The sequence below is a fragment of the Cynocephalus volans genome, chromosome 9 (genome assembly GCF_027409185.1).
Source record: "Cynocephalus volans isolate mCynVol1 chromosome 9, mCynVol1.pri, whole genome shotgun sequence".
Taxonomy (NCBI): domain Eukaryota; kingdom Metazoa; phylum Chordata; class Mammalia; order Dermoptera; family Cynocephalidae; genus Cynocephalus; species Cynocephalus volans.
This window is the reverse complement of record NC_084468.1, coordinates 61,825,443-61,843,556: the sequence shown is the minus strand read 5'-3', so window position 1 is coordinate 61,843,556 and position 18,114 is coordinate 61,825,443. Positions and strand designations below refer to the sequence as shown.

General features: G+C 36.9%; 1 protein-coding gene across 1 annotated transcript in view; it reads left to right on the top strand.

Moving 5' to 3' along the window:
* ADAMTS3 (ADAM metallopeptidase with thrombospondin type 1 motif 3) overlaps positions 1-18,114 on the top strand; it is a 278,318-nt gene that overhangs the window by 135,928 nt on the left and 124,276 nt on the right. The window lies entirely within an intron of this gene.

The following is an 18,114-nucleotide window of genomic DNA, read 5'->3' as shown; positions in this document are numbered from 1 at the left end:
TGGTTTTAAGGCCTTCGGACTTAGACTGAGCCATGCTACCAGCATCCAGTTTGCAGACCGCCTATTGTGGGACTTTTCTTCACAATCATGTGAGCTAATTCCCCTAGGAAATCCCCTCTCATATATTTGTAACATATCGTGTTGATTCTGTCTCTCTGGAGAACCGTGACTAATACAGATGTTGGTACCAGGAGTAGGGATCTCTGCTGTAACTCTGACCCCATGTTTCTGCTTAGCATTGCTCTAGCAAAGGCTGTTTGTGGTGACTCTGCCCCTGCAACAGATCTCTTCCTGGGTCCCCAGACTTTTCCAAACATCCTTCGAAATTGGGATGGAAGCTCCCAAGCCTTTACAGCTCTGGCATTATGTGAGCCTGCAGATCTAACACCATGTGGATCTTGCCAAGGCTTCCAGCTTGTATCTTCCAACGCTGTGGGTCCAACCATGCCTGGGGCCAATTTAGCCAAGGCTGGAGTAGCAGGGGTGCAGGACACAACATCTTGAGTTGGTCTTGGGCAGTAAGCCCATGGAGAGTGCCTCAGGACTGTTCCCCAAGACTATTTTGTCTCCCTAGGCCTTTGGAGCTATAATGGAGGCATTGGTCCCAGAGGCTTCTGCAATGCCTTTCCATCAGGGCCTTTTCCCCCTTCTCTTGATAATCCCTTTCTTCTGTACTAATCTTCTTAGCACCATTGAATTTTTCTTCTGCAAATGCTCTCTGCTTCTCTACCACATGGCCAGGCTGCAAATTTTCCAAATCTTTGTGCTCTGCTTTCCTTTTATATTCTGGCTTTACATTATGCCTTTGCTGCCATAGCTGAGCGTAGGCTGTTTCAAGTAGCTGTGCAGCTTCCTGAATGCTTTGCTGCTTGGAAAATTCTTCCACTAAACATTCTGGTTCACAACTCTTAAGTCCCACCTTCCACAAAGTCCTAGGGAATGGTCACAATGCAGCCAAGTTCCTTGCTGTGGTGTAGCAAGGGTTATCTTTTGTCCAATTCCTTATAAATTCCTCATTTCTATCTGAGCCCTCATCATCAGCATAGCCTTTACTGTCAACATTTCTAACAGCATTCTGGTCACAACCATTTAACCGATCTTTAAAATGTTCCAAACTTTCCCTCATATTTTGTCTTCTTCTAAGTCCTCCAAACTTTGCCCAGAGGATGGGAAATAAATCCAACTAAAATTTGGGGGCCTTCTACATTGTTTAAAATTCTAGGAGTACAATGATGTGAGGATGTTGAGATATTCCTTCTAAAGTGAAGAATAAGCTATTGCATCAGGCCCCTCCTAACATCAAGAAAGAGGCACAACATCTAGTGGGCCTATTTGGATCTTGGATGCAACACATTCCTCATTTGGGTGTGTTACTCTGGCCCATCTACCAAGTGACCTGAAAGGCTACCTGAGGCTTTTGGGACCCAGATGCCCTCTTGTGCCCAGGGTACAGGACTTGGAGTCAAAGAAGATTATTTTGGAGCTTTGAGATTTAATGTCTTCTCTGCTGTGTTTTGAACTTGTTTGGGACCTATTTCTCCTTTCTTCTGGCCTGTCCATCCCTTTTGGAATGGGAATGTGTACCCAATGTCTGTTCCACCATTGTATCTTGGAAGTAGATAAATCTGTTTTTGATTTTTACAAGTTCACAGCTGGAAGGAGTTTTGCTTTTGGTCTCATCAGATCAGACTTTGGACTGTTAAGTTTGTGCTGGAAAAGCTAAGACTTTTGGGACTGTTGGGATGGAATGATGTATTTTTTATGTGAGAGTGACATGAGTTTTGGGGGTCAGGGGTGGAATGACAGAGTTTGGATGTGTTGTTCCCCAAAAACTCCTGTGGCAATCTGATCTCCAAAGCGGCAGTGTTGGGAGCTGATTGAGTCATAGGGGCAGATCCCTCATGAATGGATTAATGCTCTCCTTGAGGAGGAGGTGGTAGTGAGTGATTTCTGGCTTTATTAGTTCCCACGAGAACTGGTTGTATATAGGACCCTGGCACCTTCCCCCCTCTCTCTCTTATGATCTGCTTGTACCCACTGGCTGCCCGCCACTTTCTGCCATGAATAGAAGCAGCCTAAGGCCTGCACCAGATGCAGCTGTCTCAAATAATCCTCCGTTTTTTAGAAATTACCCAGTCTCAGGTAGTCTGTTATAGCAACACAAAACTGGACTAATACAGACTCCTAGCCAGTTCTTAGGGAGGATTAGTGAGTGGGCCATCTATGCACAAAGGCAGAGAGGAATAAACATTATATTTTCCAAATATTATTCCCATTGCACAAGTTACCATATTTCTGTGGTCAACATTGTTCTAGTTCCATATAGTTGTAGTTGCAGAAACCACATGTGTCAAGGATTGTTGAAAGGGCTCTTGTTAGGACCTTTTTCTTTTCTACATTTTGTACTTGTAATTTGGGATGAGGAATGATAAGATGTCAAATACAAAATAGCAAGAAATAGGGTTACAAATGAAATTAATGTTAGAAAAAATAAATTTTTGTCTTTATAACTTAAGCATACTTTACCACATGATTTATAACCTAAAATTCATCACAAATAAAATACATATTTGACATTCTGAGTAACTAGAAGGTTGGAATTTTTAGTTTTCCAATATCTGTATGTCTAAATTTGGGATCGTAAGTCTACCTATTTTCTTTTCTATCTAATATCTGCAAATATTAGAGTTTTATCCCAAATTCCACAGAATTTTATGTGTGACTGAAACATAAATCAAATTTATTTTCTATGTGAATATAGAAACATAATGTTTTATTTATAATATTATTAAAACTACTAAGGTATTTTAATGCACATTGGAGAATATATTAACATAGTCACTGTGAAGCCATATACATACTTTTGCAGATTTCTCTGACTTTTTGCCAGAGATAGATGTTGAGAGTAACAGAGGTAGCATGTTCAGGCCTCCTTCACTACAAATAGGGAGATCATCTGTTTTAGTGTTCTTCAATTCTTGGCAATAACAAAGGAAAAATTAAGACCAAGCATGATGGCAGTTCCTTACCTTAGGTACCCAAATCCAGTGACTAAAGCTTAAAGAATAGCTTGAGTGTGATATATGGCAGAAAAACTAATAAACTAATGGGAATAGGAAACCATAAATGCTCAGTGCTTAGTCCCTTGAGAATATTTGTCATATTTCTAGATATAAAGACCTAAAACTAAGACCCAGGTATAAGAAATTATCTCAGAAAACATATTTTGATTAAAGTAAGAATGTATTGCATTAAGAAGGGACCAAACACCTTTTTTGTTCAACCCTCTTTTCATACCACTCCCTCCCCCCAGACCTTAATGGACATTCCTATGAAAGGTGTTTCATAGTCACAGGAAGATAGTCCAACTGTGTTAAATTTCTTAAAGTTAGCCAAAGATATCCTGTAAAAACAGACTCAAACATTTGAGCCTGATCTCTTGAGCCAGTTTTAAAATTAGGTTTTCAGTCTGAGTCTTTATAACACTACAGAAATAATAAATCTAAACATTGACTTTTTTTGGATGTAAATCTAATATGTATCTCTTTAATGATCCTTATAATTTCCTATTTCACAGAGAATGAGCTCACATTTCAGCTAATTCATAAGAAAACTTAAACATTTATCAGAGATGGAATGGGGGTCCATAGTTTATTTCTTCATAAACTATGAAGACGTAATCTATTAAATTACTAATTATAAATTTAGTTAAATATCTAGGATATTATTGATGCATTATTATTGTCACTTGTTTATTGGATGCTTAATACGTTCTCTCTCATCAAATAGTATAGCATACTGCAATAAAGATTAGTTAAGGAACAATTAAAAATAAACCATTGTGCAATTAGCATTATCATGAGTGATCTAGAAAATATATGTTATGCGAATTTAGAGATATCAGAAAGACTGGATTGTTTGAGGGATTTCAGGTGGACGTTGCTTGATGCCTGGGTTTTGAATCAAAACACAAAGGCTGGGAGAAAGGTGGCCATTCCTAAGGAAAGAAGAAAAAAAATTAGGCAGAGATCCAATGGTGATAATATGGCAGTAATATTATTATTAATAATATTATTAATAAAAGTAAAAAGGCACATAGAGATATTATATTACCTCAGTATTGTTTTCATATTAATTAACTCAGCCAGATTGATTCAGTGTCAAAGCTAATGTTGACATGGTAAGTATTTGTTTTCCTTTAGTATAGTTTTATTCCAAGGGTTTTATTCCATTAAGTAGTTTTGTGACTTTTGGTCAAGTTACTGAACCTATCAGTGCCTCAGTTTCCTCATCTACAAGTCCATCTACAAGGCTTACTTCAAAAGATTGCTCTTTGGAGCGATATAAAGAATATAAAGGATATAAAGTACTTAGCTTTAGTTTCTCATACTTACTAAGCACTCGATACAAGTTAGCTCTTACTATTCATTTATCATGATTACATCTTCCCTTTGTGATGGTTTTATAATCATACAAAGAATTATCAGCCATCCTTCTTTCAGCATGTGTTTTATTGTATGTTACCATCACAGTGTCAATAGTTTTTCTCCTCTCGGTGACATGCAGATACTCTCTGTTGCATTTCTACTCCCAGCTTTTAGGAAAGTGCTTTCCAATAGAATATTCTGTGATGATGGAAATGTTCCATGTCAGTGCTGCTCAGTGTGGCAGCTACTAGTCATGTGCAGCTATTGAGATGTGACTAAAGTGACTGAAGAACTAATGTTTAATTTTACCTAATTTTAATTTATTTAAATTTAATTAGCTGCATGTGACTAATGCCCTCTGTATTGAACGTTTTGGGTCTAGGTTTGTACCATGGTATATATTTTCTTTACAATTCTCAGAGTTCCTTCATAATCCTTATTTCACTGAGTCTCCCAAGAATTATATGACAGAATAGGTGGTATTACCTCAATTTTTCCTCTTTGCTCAACATTGCTTATTCAGGGTCTATCACATGTGTAGCACAGAGTAGGCCTTCAATTAATATTGATTGAATGAATGAATGATTGAGTGATTCTGATACTCAGAAATGTTAAGTACCTTGCCTGAGGAAAATAATTAAAATTTTTTCTCCACACGCTTAATTTGATGATAAAGTGCAAGCTTTGGAATTACTTTATAAACTGAACAAAGGATCTTTCAACTGAAATTTGTCAGGAAGGTCAAAAGTGAAATATGATGTAGGACAGCCAGTGTGACATGCAGGAAGACCCACAGTGTCCAAGATTCTCTGTAATTTTTATGAAAAAATTACAAAGAAGATAATCGGAAAGAGCACTTAACACCTCAGATGTCTAGTTATCAAACCCAGACTATGTAATGAATCCCCTGGTGATGGGCTCATTAGTGTCAGAGGGTGGTGGCTGAATGAGACTCAGGAATGGGATTTACAGCACAGAAGAGGTTGTCCGTGGAGTCCTCCAGATTTATGATGTAGAGCTTGCTTACTTAGTCACTGTGGCATATGTTGCAAGTTTCTCTTATTCTAAAGGCATTCTTCTCATCTTATGAACTTTCTTTTTTAAAAAATTTTTTTGTTTTAATTTCCCAATATATATTGTAGTTGATTTTCATGTTCCTTTACCTCGTTCCTTTTTTCACTCTTCTTCTCCCCTGCACTACATCATATCTGTTCACTTGTCTTAATGAGTTCAAGGAATTATTGTGATTGTTGTGTCTTTTTCCCCTCCCCACTTCATTTGTTTGTTTGTTTGTTTGTTTGTTTATTTATAGCTCCCACAAATAAGTGAGAACATGGTATTTTTCTTACTGTGCCTGACTTGCTTCACTTAATATATTTTTCTCTAAGTCCATCCATGTTGTTGCAAATGTATTTCATTCTTTTTTATATGATTCCTTGTATTTCTGAGGTATCAGTTGTAATATCACCTTTTTCATTTCTAATTTTTGTTATTTGAGTCTTCTCTCTTCATAGTTAGTCTTGCTAAAGGTTTGTCAATTTAATTATCTTTTCAAAAAACTAACTTTTTGTTTCATTGATCTTTTGTATTGCTTTTCTGGAAGATGTGCACAAGTATTTAGGATGATATAGGCCTCCTCAGGCTTCATAAATATTTGGCTGGAATTTTGTCTTTTTTGTCTTTTTTGCCCTATTAATCACCATGGTTGCTACATTTCTCTAAAGAACATGTTTTCTTTTACTCCTTTCTTCTTATCACTTAGTCTCTTATACAGCTCCTCCTCAGCTTGGCTTTTATCCTCAGCACTTTACAGAAATGGATTTCTCCAAGACTTAAAAATTTCAGCAGATTTTTTTTCTCAGAACCCACTTTCTTAGACCTCTTCAAGACATTTGGTAGCACATTGTTTCTTTTTCTGTTAATGTCTTCTGACACACTCCATGTAGCCTCCTTATCCCTTTCTATCTTTGATCAGCAGTTTGAGTCTCCTTTCCTCTCTTATCATTTAGTAGTGAGTTTCCTCTCATATTCAATTTTATCCTATATAGTTTATCCTATATAGTTTTATCCTATATAGCTCTTTTTATGGATTCAAGTATCATTTCACTGAATATTTGTAAGTCTTTTCTGGTATGGGTTTTGTAGCGAGACAGACCTAGGTTCAAATAGCACCCGCTTTCGTGACTATAGCTTTATAGTATATTTTGAAGTCAGGAAGTGTGATGCCTCCAGCTTTGTTCTTTTTGTTCAAGATTGCTTTCCCTATACAGGGTCTTTTGTGGTCCCATTACAAATTTTAAGATAGTTTTTTCTATTTTGTGAAGAATGTCATTGGATTTTGATAGGCATTGAATTGAATGTGTAGATTGCTTTGGGGAATATGGACATTTTTATGATGTTAATTCTTCCAACCCATGAATGTGGAATATCTTTCTATTTATTTGTATCCTCTTCAATTTTTTTTTCCACCTATTTCTTTAGTTTTTGTTGTAGAGGTCTTTCACTTCCTTCCCATGGCACTGACATAAGAACAGACAAATTGACTAATGGAATAGAATAGAGAGCCCCCAAATAAATCCACGCACTTACAGCCAACTGATTTTCAACAAAGGTGCCAAAAATGTTAAGTAGGTAAAAGACACCCCTTCAACAAAATGGTGCTGGGAAAACTGGATATGCACATGGGGAAGACTGAAGCTAGACCCCTGTCTCTCACCATACACAAAAATGAACTCAAAATGGTCAGGAACCTAAATTTAAAACCCAAAATTATGATACTACTAGAAGAAATTGTAGGGGAAATGTACAGGAAATGGGAGTGGGCAGCCCATTTTTTAAAACAAGATTACAAAGACACAGGCAACTAATGCAAAAATACATATATGGGACTACATCAAACTAAAAAGCTTCTGCACAGCAAGGAACACTGTCAAAAAAGTGAAGAGACAACCTGCAGAATGAGAGAAAGTGTTTGACAACTACACATCAGACAAGGGGCTAATATCCAGAATATACAAGGAACTCAGATAACTTAACAGCAAAAAAACCAATAAGCCAACTGAAAAATGGGCAAAGGACCTGAACACATATTTCTCAATATAAGACATACAAATGGCCAACAGGAACATGAAAAAATGTTCACCATCACTAATCATCAGAGAAAAGCAGATTTAAAGCCACCATGAAATATCTTCTCACTCCCGTTAGAATGCCTATTATCAACAAGACAAAAAATAATAAATGCTGGCAAAGATAAGTAGAAAAAGGAACTCTCCTACATTGCTGGTGGGAGTAAATTGGTAGAGCCATTGTGGAAAAGAGTATGGAGGTTCCTCAGAGAACTGAAAATAGATCTACCCTATGATCCAGCTATCTCAGTATGGGTATATACTCAAAGGAAATGAGATTTGCATATAAAAAAGACACTTGTGCTCCTATGTTTCTTGCAGCACTGTTCACAATAGCCGAGAGATGGAATCAACCTAAATGTCAATCAGTGAATGAATCAATGGATGAATGGATAAAAAAACCTGTGGTATATATATGCAATGGAATACTACTCAGCCAATAAAAAAAATAATATTCTTTCACTTGCAGCAAAATGGATGGAGATGGAAACCATCATGTTAAGTGAAGTAGGTCAGGCATAAAAAGACAAATACTGCACAGTATCACTCATATGTGAAATCTAAAAAAGTGGTCCTCATAGAAGTAGCGAGTAGAATAATGGTTACCAGAGCTGTGGTTGGGGGCGGGGGCAGTGGAAAATGGTGAACTAATGGGTGCAAAACTATGCTATCTACCCTAGTGGAATCATTATGCAGTATATGCATATACTGAAACAATACACTGTACTCTACAAAAATGTGCAAATAAAAGGTAAAATATTTTGAATACGAAAAACCACAGATAAATAGCAGTTCTGCTGCCAATTAGCTCTATGATCTCAGCACTTGGGAAAGCTTCTGCAGAAACCATTGCCTCAGCTATAAAGTTACAATTGTGCTTACCTCAAGAGGCTGTCAATGATATAGTGTCCAATACGAGAGGGGCTCTTGGCTAGTAATCTTTCTCACATCTTTCCCTTTTCTTGCCACTGCCATAACTATAGTTTCTATCCTTTTTCTCATATTTGTTTCAGGAAAGGCCACTTAATGCCATATTATGAAGAACCTTATTTTACAAGTTTAAAAAGAAACATGCTCACAGAAGTTATAAACTATGATATGTGTTTTAGAAAGACCTGTCTTCCATCCACGTGGAGTATAGAATATACTCATGGAGTAGAGAATAGAGGGGTGAGGGAATGGAGGCAGGGAAAGTAGCTTACTCTAGTAATCCAGGGGAGAGGTGTTGAGGGCATCCCGTGTGTCAACCCCAATGTGAAAAAGGAAGAGTGGATTTTTTGTTGGCTGAGTGTATTTTAAGAAGCAGAGCAGAACATTTCTACAGGGCCTCTTTGATGTGAGGCTGTTTGTGATCATTATGACCATTACATTTTCAACATTTAATGCTTGAAAATAACATGCACAACAGAATTCCTTAGGCCATCCTGCCCTAGCTGATCTCTGAGTATAGGATTCAGAAATGGAGCAGAGCTAGGTGTTCCCTGTTATATAAAATTATTTAGTATATATTTTTTAAATCCAGAAAGCATAATTTTTTAAAATTTGTTTTTGGAATCACTAAGTCATAATTGCAAATATTGCAGCATAGTATGCTTCAAAAGTAGTGTCATGTGTCCATCTTTATGGAAGCAAAAGAGAGAATGTGGTGTCTGATTAGATGTGAGTTTGGGATGTAGTTAGCTAGGCTTCCTTTTGGTCTTCCTATTTGTTATTACTTCCGTAAACTTAGTCACACTCTTTTCTGCATCTGCAGTATCTTCTTGTCACCTCTACTTAGTGTTCATTATCCAGCTCGGTTATCGTTTCCTTTTTCCCTGAAAGTGTTTTTTTCTTTTTTTTCCTGAAATTTTATAGTTCTTATAAGTTATGTTTATTTTTATACTTTGTCATATACCAACTTAAAATATGCATATGTCATATGTTTTTACTCCTTAATTCATTGAAATTGTGTTTGCAGCTCCTGCTGTCTCATTTATTTGCAAAACAAGTAACAAACTCTTTGATGATAAAACTATGCTGATACATTTTTCTTTTTCTTCCCCTTGCCTCTCTGTCTCTGACTCAATCTGGCCAACACTGAGCTTGTCTCTAACCATCCGCCAATTCCTAAACTTCTCCGTACTCTCCTTTTTACATCTCAGTTTTTGTAAATGGTACCAATATCCACTAAGTGAACTCTGACTTTCACATTCCTTATCACACTTGTTAAGCACTTCCACACTTGTTAACCCAGACCCACTAATTTTATACCCAGGTAGTTCTCGAGATAGCCCCTTCAGACTCCATGGTTTGTTTTTGTTCAGAGCCTAATAAGCTTTTGTTTTGATTGCTGCAGCAGCCTCCTTACTATTCTCCTGCTTCTAAATCCATTTCCCTCTGTTCCATGTTGAAATAGAAGGTTATCAAACTTTGTGGATTGTGTGCCCACATCATATGTGTGCATACACACACACACACACACACACACACACACACACACACAGATGCATTACTATCATTCATATATTATAAAACATGCACACTATGTATTATAAAACATAAACAGAGATAGAAATTATAAAGAATGTAATAAAAATAACTATTGTAATTCTATTTTTTCTCCATATTCTAGTAAGTGTTTTTGTACATGTTTACAGTATAAGTATTGCTTTGGAGATTGCTGCTTTTGATTAAAGATGCTGTGATCTTTGTCAGCACCACACTCACCCAGTGAGCAACCGGCCATCCCTATATGGGATCCGAACCCGTGGCCTTGGTGTTATCAGCACCACACTCTCCCGAGTGAGCCACGGGCCGGCCCAAGATGCTGTGATCTTTGTAAACTGATATATGCCATCTAAAGTTAAGTGGTTCCCTATTCCCTGTTGGATAAAAGATAAGCCTTTTAGCATTGTCCTCTATATCCTGGAGCCCCCCTATTTTATCTGTGTTGTCTACCTTATTATTCATTAGTGACTCCCTGTCCCTGCTACACATTCTTTATTTTGGCTCTGCTGAACTCTAAATTCATTAAACACACATTTGTTTCCTCTTGCCTTCTTTTTCTGTCCTTATACATGCTAGGCTGTATTTCTCTTCCTTTTGGTATGTTGGATTGTATCCCTGTATCTTACTTTACCTGGAAAACACTAGGCTATCATTTTGAAAAAAGAATAAGTATTTGCCTTGGATTTTATAGGATCTGAAAAGTGAAGATAATAATATCTGTCTCATAACTAAGGACTGAATGAGATAATACACTTAAACCCCTGGCACATCTGATTTGTCTATTTTAATTTATATTCAACTTTTATTTTTCTAACCTTATTTAATATTCTTCTTTGAGAATAAAAATGAAAATTTTATTTCCCTTTAAGTTGCTTACTTTTAATAACTTAAGGAAGGTCTGCTTTTTAAATAAATAATACTATATATAATTAAAGAAGTGTGTACTATAAGATAGGTTAGAGGGGAAAATTAGAAAGTGCTTTGAGAAACTTTAGTCTCTTAACAAAATCATTGTTCTATATAAATACTTTCATACAAGGCCTGGACAGAATTTTTCATTTCTCATAAAATTATGCTCTGTAATGCAGGGCTTCTTAGTCTGCAAGGGTGTGTAGAGGTCTGCAAATTCTTTGAGTTTATGTACACTTTTCCATGGATGTGCATATTTGATTCACCTCTTCTCTCCCAGAAAGATTCCATAGCTTTTAAAAGATTTTCAAAGAAGTTAATGATTTAAAAATTTGGAGAATAACTGTCCTCAAACTATTTAATGTTCTTTGGATAATTTCATTTGTTTTTTTAAGCCATGTGTATACATATATTGAAGACTAAAAGGGTGAGAAATGGCTCTTATTCATATAATGCCATTTGTGGAGTTTTATTATCAGCATACTAACTGGATATCATACCTAAATCTCATTAAAAAAGCATAATCTTTTGCTCCCCTCTTAAGCATATGAATAAGCTGCTCTAGTGCAGTAGTATCTACTAGCTAAGTTTTAAAAGATGTTTTGGTGAGAGGGAAACATGCTGCAATATGATTTCTTTCTGATAAGGCAGAAGATAGAGGAAAATACCCCACTCCTCCCAATGAGTAGGAAGCTTTTGTGTTGGAAAGCTTAGAAAACGCTCTCTGCAGAAGTGGTGGTGTTGTGGGTGAAGAGATCTTCATTATCTCAGCCAACGGTGGTCTTCAGAAGCGATGACATCATTGTTGCTTCACTGACTTCAGAATTAAGGCAAGAGACAGAAGCCTATGAACTCAGCTCCTTTGTCAGACATGGTGTGGAAGGAAGATACAAAGCGCTTCCTGCTGAATCATGGCAGGCTTTCCGACTCCATTCTTGGCCCTTTGTGAAAGCACATGACTGGACTTGTAGAAGATTAACCCCCTTAACATTTGTAAAAAAATTAAACAGATGCAAAGCAGCTCCATCACTTTTTTTCCTCTCTGTTGTGAATTCAGTATTATGGTGGGCAGTGAATTATTTTGAATTCCCCCAGAGAGGCCAGGGCAGTCAATGGGGACTGTGAATGAGGGCCTGCTGAAGGGCTCAGTTGTGGGTTTTCTTGGGCTTTCACTGTTCTTTATAGCATTATTCCTCTGAAAGAGTTCCCTCTAAGAGTGGGGTCAGTTGAGGGACCTTTATAGTGCTTGAAGTAATCCATCCTTTAATCTGTTCCTTCCTGTGGGAAAATCCGAGTGGAGGAAAAAAAAAAAAAAAAAGAGTGACTGAGTTTTTACATCCAGATATAGACTGTTTACTTTTAATTTACCACTATTCTTTGCATGAATATAGCTTGTTTTCAAATTCACTTCCTTAATAAAGAAAAAATTTCAATGCCAAAGAGTTGATGTTCTCAACCCTGTTTCCTTCCCTGGACTATCATTTAATTAATTGAGCAGATATTATATATTTAAAAAAAATAAGTATGTACTATGAGATAAATGATCTGTAAATCTTTTTTATTTCCCTGGTTCTGAGTTTGCATATTCTGTATTTGGAAAGGTTTATGTATTTATCATTATACATAAAAATATTATGTTTAAGGGTGAAAATATTAGCTCTTGACTTTTAGTGACAAAATTGGTGACAGCGATAGCACAAATGATTATTTCTTTGGGGATAGGATAGTAATTGGGAGGCGGGATGGTGAGGGAAGACTTGCTTTGTTTTTTTTTTTTTTTTGCGTGATTTTTAAAATTCGGTCATGTATTCATGTATTTAAAAAAATAACAAAGAGGGAATTTATTAGTCTGAGAGAAATAGTGAGCATTTTAGTCCACATTCTCTTGTCTATTCTGGTTCCAAGTCTATAAAGTTAGTATCTCATATTAGGTTACAGTTCTAATCCAAAATTTCCAGATCATAAGGAAGAAGGAAAGGAAATGGAAACTAGTATTTTTATTGCAAAATATCTGATGGACAAAAGAAGAATATTTTTTAGGCACAATCTTTTGAAGACAAAAAGAGCATCAAAATTTCCTTTCTAGTTCCTATTAGAAGTAAAATAAAATTAGCTGCTCCTAATTATCTTTGAAATAATGTAGAGTGAAAAAAAAAGTTAAAAAAAAATTGGTTTTAAGCAAATAGGTCAATGAAAGTATTTACATTCCTTTATTCCCTTGACTTCTTTTCAATTCATTTTCCCTTTTAGAACTGTTCTTGGAGGAAATTAGTGGTGTGTCTTAAACCTAGCTAATGACCTTCCCCAGTGCCCTGTTTAAGGTCAGGTAGAGACAAGGAAAACTGTAAAGATAATTTGATACAGTGAATTTTCAGTACAAAAAGAATGCTGTGATGTAATGATACAATTTTCTCACTACTTTAGATTAAGGGGGTGACTTTTTTTGATATGTAAGAGGGCAAGAAGTTGTTCGTGGTGGGGTAGGTTAGTGATGGATAGGGCTATACTTGGAAAAATAGATCTAGAAATGTAAGGGCCCTGAACTCATGGAGCACAGGGGCTGCCATAATGGGGGGGCTATAGAATGGAATGGTGCCATGATTAGTTACAACTATGCTTGCCACTTTACTCCCGTCATTATGGTATTGCCCCCTCCTCTTGTTTCTAGATGGAGTACTGAGGCTTAGAGACATAGCTGTAGCTGCCTGTCTCAGGTAAAGCTTGTGAAATCTGAGCAGGATAGTACTTTGAAAGGGCCCTGGACTCCAGAAGTCAGGAAACATGAGTCCTGGTCCTCATTCTGCCATTAGCAGTGAGATCTGAAGCGCCCACTTCTCTGTTGTTCTCGTAGCCATTATCCAGATGGACAGATTAGGATTTAAGCTCCTTGAAGCTTCTTTATCCTCATGGTGCTCAGCATAGGGACTGGCACCTGGAACATACTCATAATGTTTTTTGAGTGAAAGAATGAAAATGCAGTATTTTTCTCATTGTAAAAATAGGGTGAGGTGGGGTGGTCAGAGGTGGTTGTCATGATTTCTAAGGTTCTTTTAAGCTCTTAAACCCAGATTTTCGGTCATATTGTTAATTGTTTTTTGTTTTTTTTTCTTTTTTTTCTGCACAAACATCCTATCTGTAAATAGTCTTACAAGCTGTCACCCAATTTCTCTGCTTCAGTAACAATATCTCTTTTATTGCTATGTTGTGTTTTCTAGTTTTTTACCTGCACTATTGAGTAGTTTCCCAGTTTTCTATTCCTTCTTCCTTTTGGGAAGGTTTTAATGAGATTGAAAGATAGGAAACTGCCATTTATGTAGGTCCAACACAATTGAATATTGACAGTTTCAAATAGTGCAACTAAAGCCCATTATCCAAACTATAGTCACAGAGATTGGTACCTGCTTTAAATGTTTCAGTGGCTTCTCATTCCCCTGACCTGCTCAGCCCTTCAAGTCCTGACTCACAAGGGCTTTCATGATCTGACCCTTGCTTTCCCAGTTGGCCTGTCACCAATTTCTTTCACTGTCTACACTCCAGCTGCATGGAAATTTCGATTCCTGGATTGCTAAGGTTTCTCTTCAGTGTGAGCCTTTAGGAATGTCATTTCCTTTGCCCAAACACTCTCTTCCTCCTCAGTCCTATAGTGTGGCAATGGGAGAGATACAATATACACATAATAAATAAACATAAACTATTTAGTATTTTAGATTTGAAAAGTGCTATGCAGAGAGGGATTTTCTTCCCTGTAACTGCCCTGGCTCTGATTTCAAATGTCCCATTTCAATGACGATACCCATAACTGAACACAGTACCACAGATGTGATCTGATGAGCAGATACTACAGTGGGAAGATTGGTTTCTTCTTTGGGAACTTATAAATCTATTAGTACAATTTTCTGAGGCAGTCAGCTCACAGTAAGCGCAGAGTGATTTTCCATTTCCCAGCACATAAAAGGAGTTCAAAAAAAATGTTTATCCAGAATTTCTTTTTTCTAGGAACCCAGGAAAAAGGGGTCATCATTGATTGGGAAGTTAGGAAGGCAAGGTAGTTTTTAGGAACCGTTTACTTTTTATTTTTATTTTAAAAATAGCTTTCAGGTATTTCTAGGTCAGCTTAGGAAATGCAGCACTTTGTAGTCAGGTGTTTTTGCTGTGCTTTGGAATACTGGTATGGGAGAAATGCTACTGAAGCCTTCTCTTAATTCACAGGAGAAACATACCCTTTTGCTTTTTCCTGTATAATAACACTTGGTTTGCCAAAATTATGAGTAATCAGTATAGGGAATGTTATTTTTAGTTGAATATTATGTTTTCATAAAGTATGAGATAATAGGAAATGAAGTGGGTGAAATAAGTAAAGTTAAAAATACAGACTTTGGATCTAGTCTGCCTGGATGAATTTGTGCTCCAGCTGAGACAATTCACATAAACTTTCTATGCCTCAGTTTTCACATTTGTAAAAAAAAAAAAAAACAGTGTCTTTCTCATTGGTTTCTTTTGAGAATTAAAAGAGATAAAGTGCTTAGAATAGCATCATCACCACTATCATAAATAAATGTACTCATTATTATAATTCTTTTAAATAAAAATAGTCATGCAGAATCCTAGGGATTTTAAAAAAGTTGGTTAACATGGTTAATATTTTTGGAGGTAATTTTATGCAATCCTTCTCAAATTAATGCTTTAGGGCTATCATAGTTTTGTAAATCTTGCAGTGCTTTCTGCTTATTTAAACATGCTTTTAATTGTTTCTGTAAAGGAAGAATTATTATTTTAGATTCTTTTTATAAGCTGAATTTTATCAAATGTCTTGAAAAAGTGTGATTGTTTAAGACATTTTCACTTTTAGTACACTTAGAATTTGGAATTAACCTGAATTAGTGGTGAAGACCAGAAATACATTCTCTCTTGTTCGTATTCATTTTTTTTCTTCCCAGTTTTGCTTCTTCTCTCCTCTTCCCATCCTCCTTTCTCTTCCTTTTTTTTTCTCTCTTTCATTCCTGCAGGCATACACACACATGCACATGTGCATACATCTAGTCTTTCCCTTTCTTTCTCTCTCCTTTGTCTTTAGGAAAATGTAAGTAAATTGTAAGCTAAGTAACTACTGTACATTGGAGTTCTATATCATTTCATATCTTGTTATTTTGTAGCTAATGTTTATAGACTATGTAAAGAATTTTGTGCCTATATTGTTAGAGTGGTGTGTGGGGGGCATTTATGATTTATTAACTGGTTGATGACTACTTAAATATTGATCTAAACACAGATTCTCTCATTCATGATACCCATTATCTTCATCATTCCAAAATATTTTTTTAGAAGATTTTAAAAATCACTTAATTTGTGACATACTGTGATGGACCTTACGACTTTTTCTCTTAACCTTAGGATATTTGGGGTGGTTCACAGCTTTGTCTCCACTGCATAGTCCTTTCTAAATGTTACGATATGCTTTGATGAGGGATGTTTTTCTTTTTGTATAGTTTAAATTTTTTGGTCATCTTTTACTCTTATTTTTTAATTTGAATGAAACATTTCAAAGCTGTAAAAATGAACAAAAATAAAATTACAGACACCTATGCATCATAAGATTAAACAGCTATCAGTATTTTCCCCTATTTGATTTGGATTTTTTTTTTTCTAAAAAATACAATATTACAGATACGGTTAAAGGGACCATCCATCCCTTTCCACTCCTCCTTACCTGAGGGGGTATTCATTCATAAATTTTGATATGAATTATTCTTGTGAATGTTTTTATATTTTTGCAGATCTATATACAATATCAGTTAGGGCATATGTGCAGAAAAGAATTACCGTAGCAATCCTGAGACTATTATTTTTGGAAAGGCCCACTCACAAAGTTGGCCCTTGGCTGGAATCTGGATTTTAGGAGGGTTCCCACCACTCCCAGAACTGATGAGAGTAGCTCACTGTGCCTAGACTGTACAAACAATGTGGAGGATGTCGAATACCTGCTTTGCTTCTGGGAATCTGGAATTTTGGTATGTGCTAGGCAGAGGGTGCCTACACGACCAGGCTCCAACAAAAACCTTGGGCACTGAGTCTCTAATGAGTTTCCCTACTAGACAACATTTTACATGTGTTGTCACAACTCATTACTGGAGGAATTAAGTGTTTCCTGTAGGACTCTGATGTTCGAGGTAGGGCCCTGGGGGGCCTGATAGTTGGCCTCAAGCCAGCCCGTTCTCCTACCAGGTTCTTGACTCCTCCACAGGAAAGAATTCAAGAGCAGAGTCACAGTAGAAAGTGAGAACAGGTTTAATATATTGAAAAAGAGATACGGATTTCACAGAGAGTGTGGCGTAGCTTCAGAGACTGAGCAGGGCCCACACCAAGTTTAACAGGAAAGCAAGAAGTACATACCTAAAGCTCAGTACAGAATGCAGGCTGGCTCAAGAGAATGAGCAGCTGCTTGCTGAAAGTAAGTTTGATACAAAAAGAAATACACACTACACAGGCAGAGTACAGGCTGGCTCCAGGAGAGAGAGCAACAGCTTGGCCTTCTGCTGAGATTTGGCTTTTATAGTTTCTCTGTCTAATGAACATTCAGTTAAGGGGGTGGTTCCCAATTATGTAACATTAGTCTTGCACATGTTCTGTTGGTTTCTTCTTGGAGCGTGTTCATTGGTCAAATCCTGTGACATGCACCAGGCATATTCAGGAATATTCTGTGCTCTCTGGCACCTCTAGTGGAAGGCCATTCAATGACTAGTGTATATTAGGGATCTCCAGAGAGATAGGATATGTTATAATTATATGAGAGGGATTTATTAGGGAAATTAGCTCACGTGATTATGAAGAAAATTCCCACAACAGGCCGTCTATTAACTGGATGCTGGTAGCGTGGCTCAGTCCAAGTCCAAAGGCCTCAAAACCAGTGAAGCTGATGGTGTCCTTGGTGTAAGTTCTGGAACCCAAAAGCTGAAGAGTCTAGAGCTCTGATGTCCAGGGACAGGAGAGAAGAGTGTATCCCAGCTCCAGCAGATCGAGAGAGCTTCACCTCTTTCCTGTGTCTTTTGTTCTTTCTGGACCCCCAATGGATTGGATGGTTCCCACCCACATTGAGGGTGGGTCTTTCCCACCCAGGCCACTCAGACTCTCATACTAATCTCTGCTGGAAACACTCTCATGGACAC